At 35.6% G+C, this 19208-nt stretch overlaps 2 protein-coding genes across 3 annotated transcripts in view; one reads left to right on the forward strand and one right to left on the reverse strand.

The window, feature by feature from the left end:
• The window catches only part of ITP (ion transport peptide), a 32070-nt gene extending 29192 nt beyond the window's left edge, over positions 1–2878 (reverse strand). For both annotated transcript variants that reach the window (XM_018453320.1, XM_018453319.1), the window contains exon 1: positions 2251–2878. The gene's annotated coding sequence lies outside the window, so the exon portion shown is untranslated. The remainder of the gene's footprint in view (positions 1–2250) is intronic.
• The window catches only part of LOC108725981 (peroxisomal leader peptide-processing protease), an 86088-nt gene that overhangs the window by 33744 nt on the left and 33136 nt on the right, over positions 1–19208 (forward strand). The gene's annotated exons all lie outside the window — the stretch shown is intronic.

Below are 19208 nucleotides of genomic sequence, written 5' to 3' on the forward strand. Positions count from 1 at the left end.
AGGCCGCTATGCGTGCGTGCGTGCGTGAATGCATGCATGCGTGCGTGTTTAGTCGCGGTCCATGGCCGGTCACCTAGCGCACTGCGCGTTGCTTTCGCCTTTTTCTTCCTTTCCTTTTTATTGCGGCAAAGGAAAGAAACTCTGCGTCCCAATATAAATATTGACCATTCAGAGGTAACACCGACGGAATTGATTATGTCTGGCCTTCGTGTGTAGAAACTTATTATCAGAAACCGCACGTTATTTATTCTTCAATTGCGCACGCCGCTTGTCGTTTTTAAGCTTATGGAAAAATGTGGAAACGACTGAGCGTGCAAGGGAAATTTTAATATGGCAACGACGTCCTAATCGATGCAAAGTATGGATTTGATTACGAATCGTGTCTTAGGTTGAGATTATACCAGACGGGAATAAACATCAGATGCTGTCCGCTACCCTTGAATTACTCTCCAGCATCGCACAAGTGCGCAAAGGTCAAGTGCATGAGGGGTTAACCGCGCTCTTTAACACTTCAAATTACGCGCTCGCTATTTTAAGTGAAAGCAATGCGCGTATCGTGGACGGGGTAATTTTTCCTCTACCAGAACGTTACGAAGCAATTACGTGGAACGAAAGATTTAATACTTTACTATGCGGAAAGAATAGTATTGCTGAAGCATCTCAAAATTTAGCTAGATATATGTAGATCTGAAAATAATTTTATTAAGCCATCAAAATAATTATTTTATTAATGTAAAAATAATTATATAGAACACTTGAGCATAATGAGAAATATTGCAAAAAGTTTTGACATTTTAAGAAGCAACTTGAACATTCTACATAATTATTTTGATGGTCCAAGAAAATTATTTTTAGATCTATATTTAGCTAAATTTTTAAATATTTCAGCAAAATCGTTCTCTCTGTGTGTCTAATTTTTGATTAAGTAACTTAACCGCAATACAGAATGCAAGAATACCGTATCAAAATAAATTTGTCGAATTTAATTGTAAGATAAAAAAAGATTTTTAATTACATACTTGAGTAAAAACTAGTTTCTTAATTTAAATATATTCAATATATATAATTAAAGATGTAAGAAGAAACAAAGGGATTAAGTTACGAAAAACAGCGTGCCAACACGAGCTACCGGTCGTCGTCTATTCGACCACCTGTTTGCTTCTACTTGTCGGGTCGAGCAAGCGGGAAAACGTGAACGCGTCAAATCTCTCGTTGCTCTCTCCCCTTTTCTCCTGTATCTCCCAGAAATCCACGTTAACATCAAGAATTATTTTTTTATCAGAACTATGTCAAAGATCAATATAGATCCTCGACAACTATTAGAATTTTCTAACGCGACTTCGACTCGTAGATTTCAAAAACTTCAGAAATTGCGAGATTTCCACGTGGCTTATCACAATAAAATGTCATTTGTTATTTTAGAAGCAAAAAGATCAATATAGATCTTCGATTCGATAATCAGGATTTTCTAACACGACTTTAATTCGCAGGTTTTAAAAACCTCAGAAGTGGCGAGATTTCCACGTAGTTTATCGCATAAAATATTATTTTGATCATTTTAGAGTCAATACGAGATTAAATTTAATTCTGGAATTCACGCGATCCAATGGAACAGCGAACAAGTGAAATTTAACGTATCCGCGCGTCCTCGTGTGTCTCAAGTTATTTATATACAGTGATTGCGTTCGACAGAAAAAGCAGCTTTGCACTGTTGCAAAAATTCTTTAATGTGACTGGTTTTGCCTTTAATTTCTCACTGAATCTAAATGTATAAACCAATGGCTGCGTTCAGCAGAGAAAGCAGTTTTGCAACACTAAAATCCTTTAATACGATTGCTTCTGGTCTCTCATGGATCTAAATGTATAAACCAATCGTATTGAAGAATTTTAGTTGCTGCTTTCTCTGCTAAACATAGCCAATTGGAAGTTTTCTTCGCTGAGGCAAGACTATTTCTCTACATCTAAAAGTATAATTCAATCAACGTGAAGAAAACTCCCAATAGTTGTAAAATAAACATTCTGCTGAACGCGACCAATCATACTATACTAAAGAATCTTACAATAGTTGCAAAGCTGCTTTTTCCGCCGAACGTAGTCAGTGTTGCTGCGCTACACATCGTCAAAAAATTATAACTTACAAACTACATGTAACATCGTCAGTATCATAACATTGGTGTAGCTGATATGATCGAGATATTTCTCGAATTTTGTCCACGGGAAAGTTTCAACGAGTGATGCAACGGGACTTACTTCGTTATTCGCTCTTTCGCACTCTTGGTCCTGGTTTATCTCGCGCTTCTGGATCTCCTCTCGTCGGCGTGTTCCAAAGGAAAAACTGGGTCCCTTTCTCTGTCTTATTATCTCTTACTCTCTTCCCTCTTTCTCTCTCTCTCTCTCTCTCTCTCTTCGCCTCTTCACTGGATCTACCGAATTAGGATTCCCGTTCTCCTTTTCGTTCACTTTTGACACTCGCCGCTACGATTGACACGCGGTTCCCCGAACAATAGCTGAACGACGCGAACACTGAACGAACCGACGAACGCGGGGGGGAACTGGCTCCTCGGATTTCGTGGACGAAATCAAGTTGCGTGTGTATATATATATAAATATATATATAGTGCGTTTACGGAAGGATCGTGATCTTTCTGATGCTGCGCGTCTTATCAACGTGTTATCTTTCAGCCGGTTGATACGTCTCCTTCTCTTTTCCTCTTTGCGACGCACGGTGTCTGTGTTACGTGAACGTGTGGCTCTCACGCGGTACGCGATACTCCGGCGCTCTGCAGAGGCGTGCGTGAGTATAGTAGTAGTCGTAGTAGCAGTAGTAACGGTGGCGGGTGGCGACGGCGGACAAGAGAGATGCGTCGTCTCGCGTGGAGGCTCGAGCTAACATTAACTAGCACGGACTGCAGCCGCTTATAATATGGCCCGGCCGCGAACCAATAGGATCCCGCGCTCCTTGCCAGACCCCCACCGACCCCCCGGACCCCTCTCTAGCGTCACTCTACCGTCGTTCTCGGATCCCCCTCGCGCTGCTTCCAGCGCTTTGCTCCAGAGAGCTCTCCTCCGTCTCCTCCTCCTCTTCCTCCTTCTCCTCCTCTTCCTCCTCCTCCTCCCCCCTCCTCCTCCTCCTCCTCCACCGCCGCCACCGCCACCGCCGCCGTAGTTACTCCTTCGCTCCCTGCGCGCACCCTTCCTTGCTGCGGTCCAACTCTCTCCCTCCGTCGTCGGTCCGTCGTCCTCTCGTGAGAGAGCCCGAGACCCCCCGCGTGTTATTCTCGATTGTCGTTCCTCCTTCGTCCTCTCTTTGTGCGCGTGTACGGCTCTTCGCGTATCTCCGTCTCCCTCTGTCTTGAGTTACACTAATACACACTCGCACGTGTATTTATATTCGCTATAAACTTTATTTTATATTTTATATATTAGAATAAGTTCTAATTATGCGTGTATTTTTTGTCTAGCGCGCTTGAGGGGGCTTGTCTCACAGCGCATAATAAATGACGCATTCTCTTTCTCTCTTTCCACCGTTCGGAGTCTCGGTACCACACGCGCCTTTTTCTTTCTCCTCTTCTTTTCCCTTTTCTCTCCTCTCACCATTCCTTCTTACGTATATATATCCTGCCTCCTCTCCCTGTCACCGCATCCTTGTTGGTTCCGTTGACTCTCCTTATTCTTCTTTCCCTTTGAAGCCCCGCTAGACCGCTAGCAAACACGGGGAGAGATAGAGAGAAACGATGGTGTGAAGATGGACAAACGACGGGGGAAAAGAGAGGGGGGACAAGGGGACCAACTCGCGGCGACTCTCAAGCCTCAACATGGGTCGGGGACCGGGGAACTCCCGGAACGAGCGCGGGGCCTTCGACACGCTGCAACGCGCTGGAGAACGCGGTTACGCGAGCGCGAGTAGTGAATTGTAACGCTACGGTAACGAGAGAGTAGTACACAGGTAGATGAGAGCGCCTCGAGAGCGTTACTTCCTTCCGCGTCGTAAATCGACGTTCGTTTACCTGAAGACAGTAAGCCTCACGTATAACTTAAATGTCAACACGGAAAGAATAATTTGACTGACGAGGAAACGTGCTACATGCATCAAAAATATCAAAAAATGTTATCAGTCGAAAGATCACGTTTGAAATAGGTATTCTTAACGGTCAAATTTTGGGATCCTACACTGTTAAATCTATAGTGTCAAATTTAACTCAATCATATCGTTATTTTATACTAAAACAATGATTATATTTGACACTATATAGCGTCAATTTGATACTATATAGTGTCAAATATAATCATTGTTTTAGTATAAAATAACGATATGATTGAGTTAAATTTGACACTATAGATTTAACAATGTATAGTTTCTGTACTCGGACCGAAATGTTTCGACCGTTTTAACTTTGACACAAAATACCTCGAGAATGCATTTTTGTACAGAACAGGTTACAGAATCCATAAGATCCCAAGATTTGACCATTTAGAATATTTCAAACATGAATTTTTCTTTCAATTGGTAATGTAGTTCTTCTTAGTTCTTCATGTCACTTTTGCATTCTACACTGTTAGATATTAAAGGAACAATAGTGACCCAATTCCTTAAGTTAAATAACATTTAACTTTTAATTTCCATGTGTATTAAAAGATAAATCAATTCATTTGTGGTTAGTTTCAAAAACAACATTCATATTAAAATTTGCACTTAATAAATAACGAACTAAATTTAAGTAAAATTGAATATATATCTCAAGTTAAATTGTTTAACTTCATTGGTTAAATTAACATATTGAGTATAAGGAATCAGTGGTGATCAATAGAAATAATTAAAAATAACTCAAATTGGGTACAATTTGACATTATGAACTCGTGTAGTAATTAATTTGAGTGTTTTATATAATTATATTGATGGTTCAACAAAATTATTTTCAGATCTGTCTAGCTAAATTTTTAGATGCTTCAGTGAAACCGTTCTTTCGTGAAAAAATCGCATATGTGTGACTTCATACATTCTCCATTTTCTTTCGCTGATAGTTTCGCCGACTGACCTCGTTGAAGTTTATTTTCTGAGCGGAAAACTCAACTTATCTCAGGAACCGATCAGTGGTTACAAATTGGTAATTAAAGATAAAATACATACATTAATGTGTACGTTTAAATAAGTCAGTCGACCGGCTGCAAATCGTAAAGATACAGGTATGGTCGTAAAAAAATCGCACTGCAATTAAGACATTGTTACAAAGTTCCATTATGCAACGGCATAATGTTCCGGCAATTACATCGCGTGTAAGATAGTTTAAATGGAAAAGTGACTCACAAATATCTCGTGGATATAAATTCGTCTAATCGAAAAAATTAGAAATTTCGTAGATTTAGTGGGTTTCGCAAAACTCGTTTCACGACTGCGTTTTATAAATTTTATATTTCCAAATCGTTTTGTTTCTTTTTTATATATGTCAAATTAGGTGTCTAATAACTTTTAATAACAAGTCAAACTAGATCACTATATATAAATAAATCAAATACGTAAGTACAACACATTACAAAAATTTCAAAATTTAATAAACGTTAGAAATCGTGTAATAAACGTATAAATAAAATAAACGTTTAAAATTAGTTTTCTAAACTATTTAATAAACATTTTTGATGATTTAATAAATGTACATTTAACATTAATAACGAAAGAAACATCTATTTAACGTTTTTATATAGCATAAGAAAGATTTCAATTTTAATTGAACATTTTTTTAATCTGCTTGAGTAAGTAAAGAAAGGGTAAATACGATCGAAGCTATAAGTATTTGGCCCTTCCTTACTTATTTCATTTATTCGTATAACATTCTAGGTTAACTTATATTATTGAAACTTATTTTATTAAAATTAAGGTTGTTAGACCATAATTTAACATGTTTAAAACAAAAAAGAAAACGATTTGGAAAAATAAAATTCGTAACGCAATGGTTTCGTGAAGGTCATTAAATCTGTGAAATTTTCCATTTTTTCGGCCTTTCTTTACTAACGACTTCTTTCCTTCATAAATCACCACAATTCTTGAAGCCCCGACTCACAAATATACCTGTTACGAGTCCGATACATGCTTTCACTCTACAAATTTCTGATGCAACTTTAACGGATGTCTACTGAGAATTCGGTAGCTAAATGGTATAAGGAAGGTATTGTCTACGATCGTATTTCGACACAAAGCAAGACTGAAAGATTTTGGCGACCGAAATTTGGAAATGTCACGCTTCCCGCAAACTTACTCGAAGGTTGCATCAACCGAGAGAGTAAGGACACTGGTTGCACGTGCCATAGACACGGCACGAGTGTCGTACATAATGACACGGCGACTTCTCCATCGTTTCCTTTTTCTTGCCCCCCTTAGCCCGAGGCAATGAAAAGAATTCCAGAGGCGAGAACAATTATTCCATTCGCTTGCACATGTTGCATTTTCCTCTATGGTAATCGTCTTTGTAACCGACTCGATACCGTCTCTGCAAATGTCTCGCGAAGGAGCGTAAAGGGTATGAATTAATTATCGAACGTCAATGAATGCGAGTCGATAATTGCGAATGCGAAAGAGCGATACCTGCGGAAAAATTATCACACGATTTATACACGTGTATGGCGTGACGCAGTTATGTAACAAAGATGATTATTGTTTCTTATTGATAAAGAAGGGAAAAACATTTTTACGGTGTAAACTAATAGAACGAGTTTTCTTGTCGAGACGCGGAGATTCAAATCCGTAAAAGTAATAAATTTTTGCAATAACTTCTTTGCAACGGTTTAATGCAATAGTAAGATATTTATTAGCTTTATTATTAATCCTAATTGATATTCATTTCAAAATTTCCTTAATTGATATTTGCCCACTTAGGCCTATATATTATTAGTTCAGTTTCAATTTTAATTGCATTTCAAGTCTAACAGTAATAGACGTTCAGTTTATTTAACTGAAAGGTATATTAAAAATTTACATAAAAATATTATTAGGCATCAAAAAGTCTCGATCATATTTATTTGTGTTATTCACATTGCAGTCTAGTAAACATTATTGATAATAAATTTTGTTAGGCTTGAATGTCAATGCTAACGATGTATTAATAGTTCTTGCTTCTCATCGCTAGAAATTTAAATATGTTCGTTAACAAGTGTATTATCGAGTGCATCTTGATTTACGTATTAGCATACATAATCGCCGGCTATTTCTGGCTCGCTTAGCGGCAGGCACAAGATAAGGCGAATAGAGATAAATCTTCATTACGATTTTAAGGTCGATAACTTGCGACGACGAGCGCGCGTTGCGAAAAGAACGTAATAAAAGCGCTCGCGGGCGCAGAACTGAAAGGGAAAATGCGAGAACGAGTTTTCGGATCGAACCATCGAGCGACAGTCAATAACGAACGAGTTTTACGCCGCGAGCAGAACGGAAGATAAGACGATAAACTAGCTGAATATTTATTATGAAAGATATTCAGGTTTAGCCAATCTGCCACTTGAAATATCAAAAACAAATGCGTAACACTTTTCTCTCAACAAATAAACGCGTCAGATTTTTTAACAAATAGGAAGTTTACAAAACAATCTCAGTTGCACTTATACACTTTTATTTAAATTTAATTTGTCGAAGTTTTGTGACATTAAAAATAAAGGAAAAGATCAAATAAATATAATAATTTATCAACATAATATAGCAAAATATTAAAATTAATAAAAAAATTAATTTGTTAGAAGCTGTTAAAGCTTGTTAAAAGCAAAGATACACTAATTTAAAGTTTCATCGAGTACACCGAATCCGCGAATTCTAGTTAAGGAAATTTTAGAGCGAATACTAATTAGGGCTAATTGAATGGTCTCAGAAAGGGTTTAATTCGTTTGACAACGATATTTTATAAATAGGACTAATCAAATGAAGGAATTCTTCTCCGGTGACGTTTCTCTCGACTTCAGTGCTTTTAGAATGTTTCTCATTGGAAAACACCAAAGATGATGCATTTTACATAGCATCCAATCGCATGATCTTTGTTATTACGTTGGAACGTAATGAATGACATTCGCGCGAAATCAGATAAGCGAGCATTCAGCATTTCCGCAGAAAAACTGAAAATATCCACGTGTATGAGATTTAACAGCATCACTCGGCCGATCTTTCATAAATACCATATAAAGATTTACCAATAGCATCGTGCGACTAATTGGCGATTCTTTGCCGGGTTTTCTCGGCGCTACGTACTGACATTTTCCAAGAACTTATTTTTTTACTTCCTCACGTTAAGTACGAAAAAACATTGCGTAATGTTACAGCTTCGCGTCAAGAAAAGCTCGCGGGGATGATTCACGTAACTAAATTGCTGCGTAATGCCGGGGAGGTATTATAATTAAATGTAATTATATTATACTTGGTAAGTGTACCGACTGATATCTTCGTCTTATATGGAAAGTTACGAATGATGATATGTAGCTGGAAATATGTAATACAAATATAATTCCAAGAGTTGTGACTTACTCTATTAAATATCTAACCTGAGTTACAGCGTCTCTCAAGGAGTTCATCTGGAATAGTTTACACGCTTCTTACGCATAATTCTCTTACAGAAATCTAATTAATTACTTATAGTATTAAAAATTGTTGTCCAGTATTTTTATTACTTCAAATAAATATCTAATTAATTATTATCTTTCAGTAATAAATTCGTCAGAATTAAATTTCTATAAGAATTGATTAGGATATGGTACGTTGTAAAGAGAAAAAAAAAACAAATCTGATTTGAAAATAATTTTGTTGGATTATGAAAATAATTCTGTAGACTATTTAAACATTGATGGCAATGCTACAAAAAATTTTAACATTCTAGTAAACAATTTTTTAAGTGTTTTACATAATTATTTTGATGGTACAAACAAAATTACTTTCAGATCTGTATCTAATTCTTTAGATATAAATTCAACAAAATAATTTTTTCCGTGTTGCTCATTTAAATCTATTTGTAATAATAAAATATAAAATATTAATTTTATTGTCATTGCGAAATTTATTAATAACTCGATTGATTGATTTTTTATTAACGATTGATTTACGTGCCACTGTTTATAACGCACACGTGAGCCGATTCATACACGTGCACGTATCTTCATCAATCAACTTGTCGCCAAATGCAACAGATAAATAAAGAGCATATGACGTGAATATTTTCTTTCTCATTTTTTGTATGATATCGCGGAAATGCGGTATCATATGCATTATAACGTGTTTATGAATCAGGCCTGATTTACACCTGATGCTTTTTTTATTAACAACTAGCGCACTAATCTTTTAGCGATCTAGAAAACTAATATATAGCTAAAAAATAGAATTTTATAAACTATATTTTTTTACTTTACAAATTTGTAAATAACTTTTTTAATTGCTTCTATAATTTTTTTTTAAATTAGCATCTAAAAATATAATTTATAAAATTATATTTTTTAAGTGTTCTACATAGTTATTTTGATGGTACAAACAAAATTATTTTCAGATTTATATCTAATTCTTTAGATACAGATTCAACAAAACAATTTTTTTCGTGTTGCTCATTTTATAAAATTATATTGCTCAATTTATAAAATTATATTTTTTAACTGTGTACTATTATAGTTTTCTTTAAAAAATGTATAAAATTATATTTTTTAGCTGCTAGTTTAATATGAAGATTAACTAACTGCTAGTAAAAAAAGCATTGTATAAATTAGACTTTAGTAATCTGTGAAGTCGCGAGAAGAAAAAAGCTGGAACACGTGTCCGCACACATTCACGCATCGCGTAAGACGTTCGTATGAATGGTAAATTATACTGATTACTGATGTATCTCCGGCTCGAGCCGTCCGAGCCAGCGATCATTTTTTTTTATTATGAACGTACATAATGACCTAAGACATTTGGCACGGACATTATATGCTTCGATTATACCGATTGTCCACATCATGAAATAAATGTCATGTATAATTGTGAATTCGTTTAAATTTGAAAGACGACGTTTTTTCTATTCGGTTTTTGTTTTATAACGAAAGCTCGAGAAGTAAACAAAAGTCATCTTATATTAATGAGACACCCTGTATTAATCTGCGAACGCGGAACCTGACCGATTGATGTATCAACACGTTGATTGCCTCATCCTCGCTCGGCCTTGTGATGAAAAAACGCAGCGGATAACTGTATTTCAAGTTTCCTGCGATTTCTCGTTACTTGAAGGTACCGCTAGTGCACATCGCGCAAATCTTGACTAGTTAAACCATAAAATGTGTCGAATATTTTATAATCGCGCTTCGATCGTAACAGCGTTTAACGTCGCATTTAACAACCGTCATCAATTTTAGGTGACACTTTATTAACTGAATAATTAACAATTAAGGCTGTCGTTTAACCTCATTGAGCATTGAAATCATATATAAATTACACGTGTTAGTCATAAATTAACCTTACGCGTTACCAAAACTATCTTAAAAATTTAATCTTCTGGAACTGACGATGAATTTATTAGATCTATTTAATTATACATATAAATCACTTCGTCAAAAATGTGAAATAATTTTTTTTATGTTACATCACAAATTTGGATTATTCTTATTAAAATATACTTAGTATCTATTCTTTTTTATATGTAGCAAAAATATTTTATCTTATAAATTTTTAGCCGCTAGTTTTTTTAGCTGCCTCTATAATTTTTTTTAAAAACTACTAAAAATATAATTTATAAAGTAATAATTTATAAAATTATATTTTTTAGCTGCGCTAGTTTTCTTTAAAAAATGTATAGAATCATATTTTTAGCTGCTAGTTTAATAATATGAAGATTAGTTAATTTTGTATTTGTAAAAATGGTCCATTTCCGTGTTTGTTAAAATTTTGTATTCAATTTTTAACATATTCGAGTATTAATTTAACATAATATGATTATGCTTTTAAGGCTTCCATGAATACTTTCTATACAAAAGCTATTATACATTTCGCGGGTTATATCATTTCTGTTCCTTAAAATTAATTTGTGTCTTTTAATTAACGTAAATTAAATTAGGTCTCACAGACCCAACATTAGTAACTGTGTTATAGATTTTGGCGTCAACTTCGGAGAATTAAAGGCAGTAACTTTTATTAAAATCTTAGTGCATAAAAATAAATTAAGAACTAGAGATAAGACTAAAGATAATAATCTTTTACAGAAATCCAATACTAGTCAATTTAATAGTAGCCTGAAAAATAGTGATTAATAACTTATTTTAAGTATTAAAAGCGCTAAAAACAATAGTACTTTTAATTCTTAGTAAGTTATTAATTACTATTTTTCGGACTGTACTTTTAATATTCAGAATATCAAAATATCAAAGTAGTAATTATTACCTTTAATATTAAATCAATAAATAAAAAAAGGATCAGATACAATATAAAGAATATTTAATATTAATACAATACAGACGTTTTGACCTCGATTGGGTCATTTTCAATGTAAACAGTTTATCCAAATATTCGATCAAATTACAAAAACACATCGGTTGTTATCGCATTCCCTATCACTCGATGTGTGCAGTCCATATGTAAAAGTATCGTTTGACTGATGTGAAAGTGAACTCATCTTATTATTCTCCATTGATTTATCGATGCTGCACGACAAATCGATCGTGGGTGCGAGAGGTCCAATGTTATCTCCTGGCTTCCTTCTCTGTCAGATATATATAATATGCACCATCAATAACGGCAATAAGTAAGGAATACCGCGGCCGCGTGGCTACTTTAGTTTTGCGAGGCCTTCTACGGCGCATTAACCCGAACTCATAGGGTTTATTCCGGCGACAAGGTTTTTTGCAAATGCAAAAAATAAAAATCTCTATCTATGTTAATGTAAGTATTTTGGTAAATAATTTAATTATTCCAGAAACGTGTAAAAAAGAATTATAATTTTAACTTAAGCCCAGAATCTATAATGGCTTTAAGATCGAGGATCGATTCACAAATATGAAAATATAAAAACAGAAAGAAATAAGACTTGAGATCTCATATTAAAGTCTGATGTAGAAATAGTAAATGCTAAAGATAAAAAATTTTGAGTCTTTTTTTTTCAGTTTCTCTCTATTTTTTAAATGAACGTTTGCTTATCTTAGGTCCGTATTCATAATCATAGATCAATCCACGATTAATCCTCATTTCAGGCGAGTGAGGTTTGAATCAAAGTTCACATCTCACGTCTTTCAAACAAACAGAAGCACCGATAGTTTTTTTCGATTTTTGTCCGACTTTTTTTGCTTTTTGCGATCATGACTATTGATCGGATGATCAAGTCGAAATCGCGTGCTTACCTTGTTTGAGATCATAATGTACATATGTCGACGAACGAGAGCGGTGAGAGGCTCGACAGCGGTCAAAAGAAATGTCGCCAGTCCACCAAAGTGTTGTAGGCGTATATTTGTGGGCCAAGTCCCAATTCAGGTTCCCACGTGTCTTCCCGCACGACTTTTTTCACTTTTTCCCGAGATACTAGTCACCTTCCGCGTCCACCAACGGTTCTTACTCGCGGAATGTCCACGTATAATACCGATGTGAAGGGTGGAGGGTTTGTCCGCATAATCGGTAGTAACACGCTTTTTCACCACGCACCCTTCGTAGTTTCGAGTCTCACGAACGATCTCATTGTTCCCGAAAGAGAGTCACGTAACGCGTAAATTCCTCGAAAGATTCTCGCTCTTCAGTTCGCCACTCGCGAGAATATTTCTCGAATTATTTTCCAACATCGGGGAAAATCGCGCTATAGATCTTCTACCCGTTACTACAACGCGTCGATACTTGTCGCTCTCCATGCTTTCCGATGCTATGTTCATCTGCCTCGTTGACCAAGTCCTGACCAGTCACTATCAACGTCAACTTAACGCACACTGAGAGAAAAGTATTTAGTATTTGTGACTATAATTACATGATAAAATTATAGTTAGTAGCTTTATTTTTATAGTTATCGCTGTAATTTAGTAATAATAATTATTAACAGTTTTATAAAAAAAAATATATAATTGGCATCGAAATGGCTATAAATTATAGTTAGTTTCGTATATTTTGTTAAAAAATTAAAATTATTTAATTTTTTCTCTCAGTGCAAGAAAAAGGAGATTACAATTATTTTATTTTATAAAAAAAATTATGAAATTAAAATTGTTTTATTTTATTTCTTCTTAATACATAAAAAATCAAGTACGATATCCACAAACATGACAAAATTATGGCACTGTTAACTTGCACTGTCTTCATAAATGAGAAAAAAATTTCTCATAATTAGGACTGTATCATTTCGTGCAGAGATAATCGAGTCGCTCGCATAGGAAGAACCTTCGTATCGGGGACCGCGCACGAGTACTCTCTCTCTCTTTCTCTCTCTCTCTGATGGGTTATAATGTCCGTATCCGTGCCAGTCGGCGGTCGGTCCGGCCGATTTTCTCACGCCCACGAAGCGCGCCCGCAATCGCGCGCCAACCGGATCACGTAGCGCGGAAAGGATTTAATTCATCGAAAGTTAAAGGAGCTCAAACGCACCCGTTCGTTCGAAATGCGCTGTTTTGAGGAAAACTCCTCTAATTTGGTTTACTCATGATCATCAAGAGCACTGTTAAAAAATAATTTTAAGTTTCCCAGAATTCTTCACGACGCGCAATGTCACCTCCGACTTGCGTTCTCTTCGCTTTCTCTTACGAATTTTTTCGAGATTCCTTTTCTATTCCTTTTTAGAACACAATTCCGACGAAAAATCGAAATGTCAATCGTTTTGGAACATTTCACGTGTTATCAACGTGAGAATTTTCTTAGGCTGTAAGATAGGGATATTTCATTTTCAAAAGAATCGTCTCAGCCGAGAGGATACAAAGAAACAAACGAGGAAATCAAGGATAATGGAAGGACCAAGTCTTCGGAACAGCGTCAGGAAGTTATCAAATAGGATCTTGGAGAACAGGCAAATAAATGATGGATGCACTTAAAATAAATCCTTCGTCGTAGAGTAGATATCCGGCTATCTCAAGAACCTGAGTAGAATTCTTCGTATTACGAGCGATGAAAATTTCCGAAGACGTAAGTTCCGATAGTTCCACGAAACAATTTGGTCTCGGCGGCACAAAGTGTAACGCGCACGGTTATCGAGGGGGATTCCTCTGGGAAGATCTCGTCTCCCTTGGCACCGTAAATCTCGTGATGCGAACAGCACGTGGAGAATATAGATTCGATTTGGGCGATCTTGGGGAATGCACGTCGAAGCCGAACAGGAGACCCAGCGACCGCGACGAGCGTTACTGACAGCTTTATTCGCTGTGTCATGTGTTAGGGTCCTACGTCAGAGAGCGTGTATGGGTTCAAGCTTGCGAATTCTCCTTCCCTCGCATGGAGTGCCCCTCGTAGGTACAGGGCACTTAACACAGTTGAACGAGGCGGACCCTCCCGCCGGGCGACGTGACGGGGACGTTATCGCTCTCGCTTTGCGGGCCCAGCTTCCGCGAATAGCCTCTACGATCCGGCAGACGACCGGCCTGAATGTGTTTGCACTGACGTAAAATCGCAGAATCGTGTCGCATCAAGACGGAATTTCGGGGGAGGTTTGTCTGGTAAGAGAACTTGGAAAAAAAAGATTCACTAAAACAATTAAGAACTTCACTGATCCAGCAAATCTACAGCTATTTTTTTATGTTAAAGTAGCAAAGCTATACAGTTGAATAAAATTAGTGATTACAAGTAATATATTTGTTGCAATACACAGCAAATTTGTTAATACGGCAAAGATAACTTTCTACGAAAATCAATCTAATATATGCAACAAAAATTTAAATAAATAAATTTAAATTAAATTTTATTTTACTCTTGAAACTCGTATTTTTCTCGCAATATAAACAAGACTCATTGTCAGTCAAATTTATCGAAGGAATTTCACGTTGCACACGTCATTACGTCTTGATGTCGATCTACGTGACAATCTAATGACTAATATTTCTGGTGAAGAACTATCGCTTCATTCATAAGAAATTCGAACTCGCCATTTAATTTCGCGACGTACGGCACAAATATTTTTTTTCATGAAAGATATCGCAATTCGAAAGAAGATTGTCACGCGCATGATTAAGGAATTCGAATCTGAGAAGTCCAACTTTACGACACGAGGGAGCGAATGCCTTGTCCGCTGGTGAGCGGCCGCTGAACGCAACACCGGCAGGAAACTATTATACGGGAGTGACTCATGTGTACATTACAGACGATGATCTCGCAAGTCGGAAGACGCGCTCGCGCGCGAAAAGGAGAGAGAGACGGACAGGCGGCGGGAATCAAGCACGGGATACAAGCAATTCATTCATCAATGGTTTATCCCAAAGGGAATGCTTGCGCGCTCGATTCAGCACGCTTCTAGGAAACAGGAAGATACATCAGCCAGATGCCTCCTCCCCGCCGAACTCTTGTAGGTTGCGTTCCTGTTCTGCGAGAGAATAAGGCAGACCAGGGGATGAAAATAACTTGGGGTGAATGTAACGTTGCAAGTTTATCTAATAAGCAAATGAATGAGTTCAAAAATATTCTTACCAGTAAACTTTTGCATTAAAAAGTGCAGTACTTAAAATGCTTACGTTTAAAACATATTTTCCAAAACAAACGTGTTTTAGTGTTTTAAATAAATTCGTCCCTAGAGGATTAACCATCGCAGTTTCTCACGTTCGCATAAAGATTATTTCATGATACGTAATACACGAATTTCTTGTGGATTAGTCAAATGATTTTGACGCAAATAGCTTGAATGAAATTGAAATGATAAATAAGATCAAGTGATAACAGTGGCAATGAAAGATAGAGAGGAAAAGAGGCTCCGTCTCGAAGCAATCTTGTTATTTTTTTCGTCTCAATGACTGCTTCTTGTTGCGAAACGTGAATATATTTTCAGCGTCGTACGCGGCCACCATCATCGGCCGTCTCTTCCACTGGGCTTTTGCCGAGAAGGCAGACAGACACACGTGCACTTGCGACCGTAGTGAACAACGTACGTACGAAGATGGTGATGCCGAAGGTGGTGGCTGCGGCGGCGGCGGTGGAGAAGGAGAGCGAGAGAGAATTTCCTTTTGCAGCCTATGCGGCGGCGGGTAGGACGCTATAAATAACCCGACAGCCTCCCTGAGAACGGAAAGTAGCTCGCCTTCGAGTTCCGTAACGAATTCCCGGGATTGCTTTCTGGATCAGTGGCCGTTCCGCGCGAGCCGCGCGGCTCTCGACCGACGATTCATTAATCGCCGGCGACAAGAGCCTAAATCGCGGAGCATGCGAAGCACATCGAGTTTCTGGTGGATCAATGATCGTGGAGCGATAAACGGAAGGTCAAGCGGAAGTTGCAATCTAAAAATTCTGTCGGAAGAAATTATTGGAAAGGTCTGCAACGTGATATGCTACCACTGCCATATGCATATTTACACCTGTATTTTTTTAGGATTATGACATTTGATAATTACGATGATATCTTTTTTCTTATTTATAATTCGTATTCGGCATTGAGACGAGAATAGGATTACCTTATCTGAATCATAAAAAAGAGTACATTGTTTTCAAAAAATGATTCGGGGCGAAAGGAAGTGATGTAATTTCGTTATGCATTAAATGTAGGTATTTAATAAAGTAAAATTTCTAAAATATAATTTTTATTGATAATTCTTATTAATATAATTTTATAAATATATTAAATTTTAATTAATAACCAGAAGTTTCACGTGTTTAAAAAGAGTACGGCTGATGATCCTAGATGAGGACAATTGAAGTTAAGAGAAAGATAAGATTCTCTATTATACTTTAATCATATTGCTCATTTGCTACAATATCGACATAATTCGAAAATTGTTATTTTTTTAGTTGCTTATAAAAAAATAAGAAATATGAAGAAAAAAGAAAAAAAACATGCTTTAAAAAAACATACTTTTATTCCTCTACAATCAATTATTATATTAAAATCGCTATGCAAAATTGATATTACAAAATTTTACTAATTTAAAACATTGTAACTTAACCATGCATCAAAATTGTCAATTAATTTAATTCGTATTATTCCAGTAGTTTAATTGCGTTTATAAGTCCGGAAAATCAAATTCGGCGCGCAGTTTGAAGGACTACAAATATGGTATATATGCAAGTTATAGCATATATATAATTCACATTAAAAAATAGAAAGCATTAAAAGATCTAGCTTCGATCGGTATAGGCTTCTAATTTATCGATTGTGTTCTCACATGTACGATCTAAAAATGAGATTCTTATTGATTATAATTTAAATTCAGGAGAAAACTTTATTTTTTGAATTATGTCGTTATTCTAGCGATATATTAAAGAGATAATTTATATGCAAGTACTGTGATAGTTAAAGTTAATGACAGATATGAAATCATTTAATTAATATATAGGAAAATATAATTAACAATAAAAGATTAAAAATATAATTATAATTAATATAAAAAAATGCTAAAATTTATTTTTCAATGTCTGAGACAACTATTCATAATGTTTCGAGTAAATACATATATCGATATCTGTATTTCTATCTTATATCTTGTTTTAATCGACGATATTGTCGCAAGTTATTATTAGGCACGAGCGGCAAAGCGCAAGCAAACACCGCGTGAGATTGTGCCTCGGTTGTCTTTCCATCGAGATCAGCAGTACTCGGAAGGAAATTATCCGCTCGGTGTAATTCGAAGACAGTGAGAGAGTTTGAGCGAGCGGAACGTGACGGCGACAGGGAATCGTCCATTGATACCCGAAATGCGTCACAACGATGTAATGTTGCGTCAATTTGATAACGCTTTATTTCGAAGTCGTGTTTACGTATATGAAATCGGAACGTTTTATTTACATCCGCAATGATCTCGCAATTATTTTACGTCATTCATACGAAAATTATCGCAATTGTGTCAGCGAAGTCTTTCCACTCTTCTCGAAAGAATTTGTCGTACAAATTACATAGTTCAACAAAAAATCACTCTAAATTCTTTGAAGTGTTAACTCTAAAGAGTGAAATCTCACTCTTAAAAATTGACGATTGAGTCACTTTTTTTCAATGCTGATTCAATTGTCATTCTTTAGAATTAAATTTCATTCCAAAGATTTTAAAGTGATCACTTTTTTCTTTCTAAAGATACACCTTATAAAGGTAAACATCCTAGTACCTATGTCCGGACACTTACACAAAATTTATTATTATTAATCTCAAATGCTTTTTTTTTATTACAGTATTATAATTTAATTGCATTTAAAGATTACAATTAAATTATAATATTACGTTTTAAAAAGCGTATTTGAGACTAACATTAACTTAAATAAATAAAGTGTTATGTAAATAGACATAGGTTATGGACAGTATCTATGTCCGGACAGTTACACAAAACTTTATTTATTTATATTAATATTAATCTCAAATGCTTTTTTTACTTTAAAGATCAATTTAAATTAGTTGTCTTTTGTCATTAAACATCTATTTGTATTATTATTTTCCGTCAGCATATTAATTTTCCAATTGTGGTCGGACAATTACGTCTCAGTGTCCGACCGGCTTAAAAATACATTGACGCATTCTATTATTTATTTAAATATTTTAATTAATAATTGTTATAAGTGGGTTCAAATAATTTTTCCTTGCTTAAAGGAGTCTTGAGTTTTCAAATGAATACAAATATTTATATTAAAAACCTTTTTGATATTATAAATTGTATTATTTATGAAAACCTAACTCCTATAAACTACTGGGACATTTACTTAAAGATTTTTTGCACTGAACATGATGTCATTGGAATTTTAATAGCACATCAGGATTTTTAGTAAATTGGAATTGTTTTTGGCCCATTTCACTCCAATTTTAAAAAATCCTAACATATACTCTACGCAAATTCTGCCAACGGCGTTGTGTTCAGCGCGGAAAAAATTTCGTGGTATGTATTTCAAAGAATTTGAATGTTGAATAGTATTATTGACCTCGATAGTACAGAGTTTGTGAAGAATTTTTTTTTTGGTTCCCAACTTACGAAATGAATTCCTATTTTGTCCCATTTCGGTCCAAAAAGTATTCCTAAGAGTCCCAAAAGACTTCACTTTGTGTCATCAATAGCGAGCTCTTTTTCAAGTTCAAAAAGTATTCTTTATTTAGTGTTTTTTCTATTTTTTATAATTTTGTATAAGAATGAATATATCATACTTTTGTGCA

The sequence above is a fragment of the Mycetomoellerius zeteki genome, unplaced genomic scaffold, assembly GCF_001594055.1.
Source record: "Mycetomoellerius zeteki isolate Tzet28-1 unplaced genomic scaffold, Tzet1.0 scaffold377, whole genome shotgun sequence".
Classification (NCBI taxonomy): Eukaryota; Metazoa; Arthropoda; class Insecta; order Hymenoptera; family Formicidae; genus Mycetomoellerius; species Mycetomoellerius zeteki.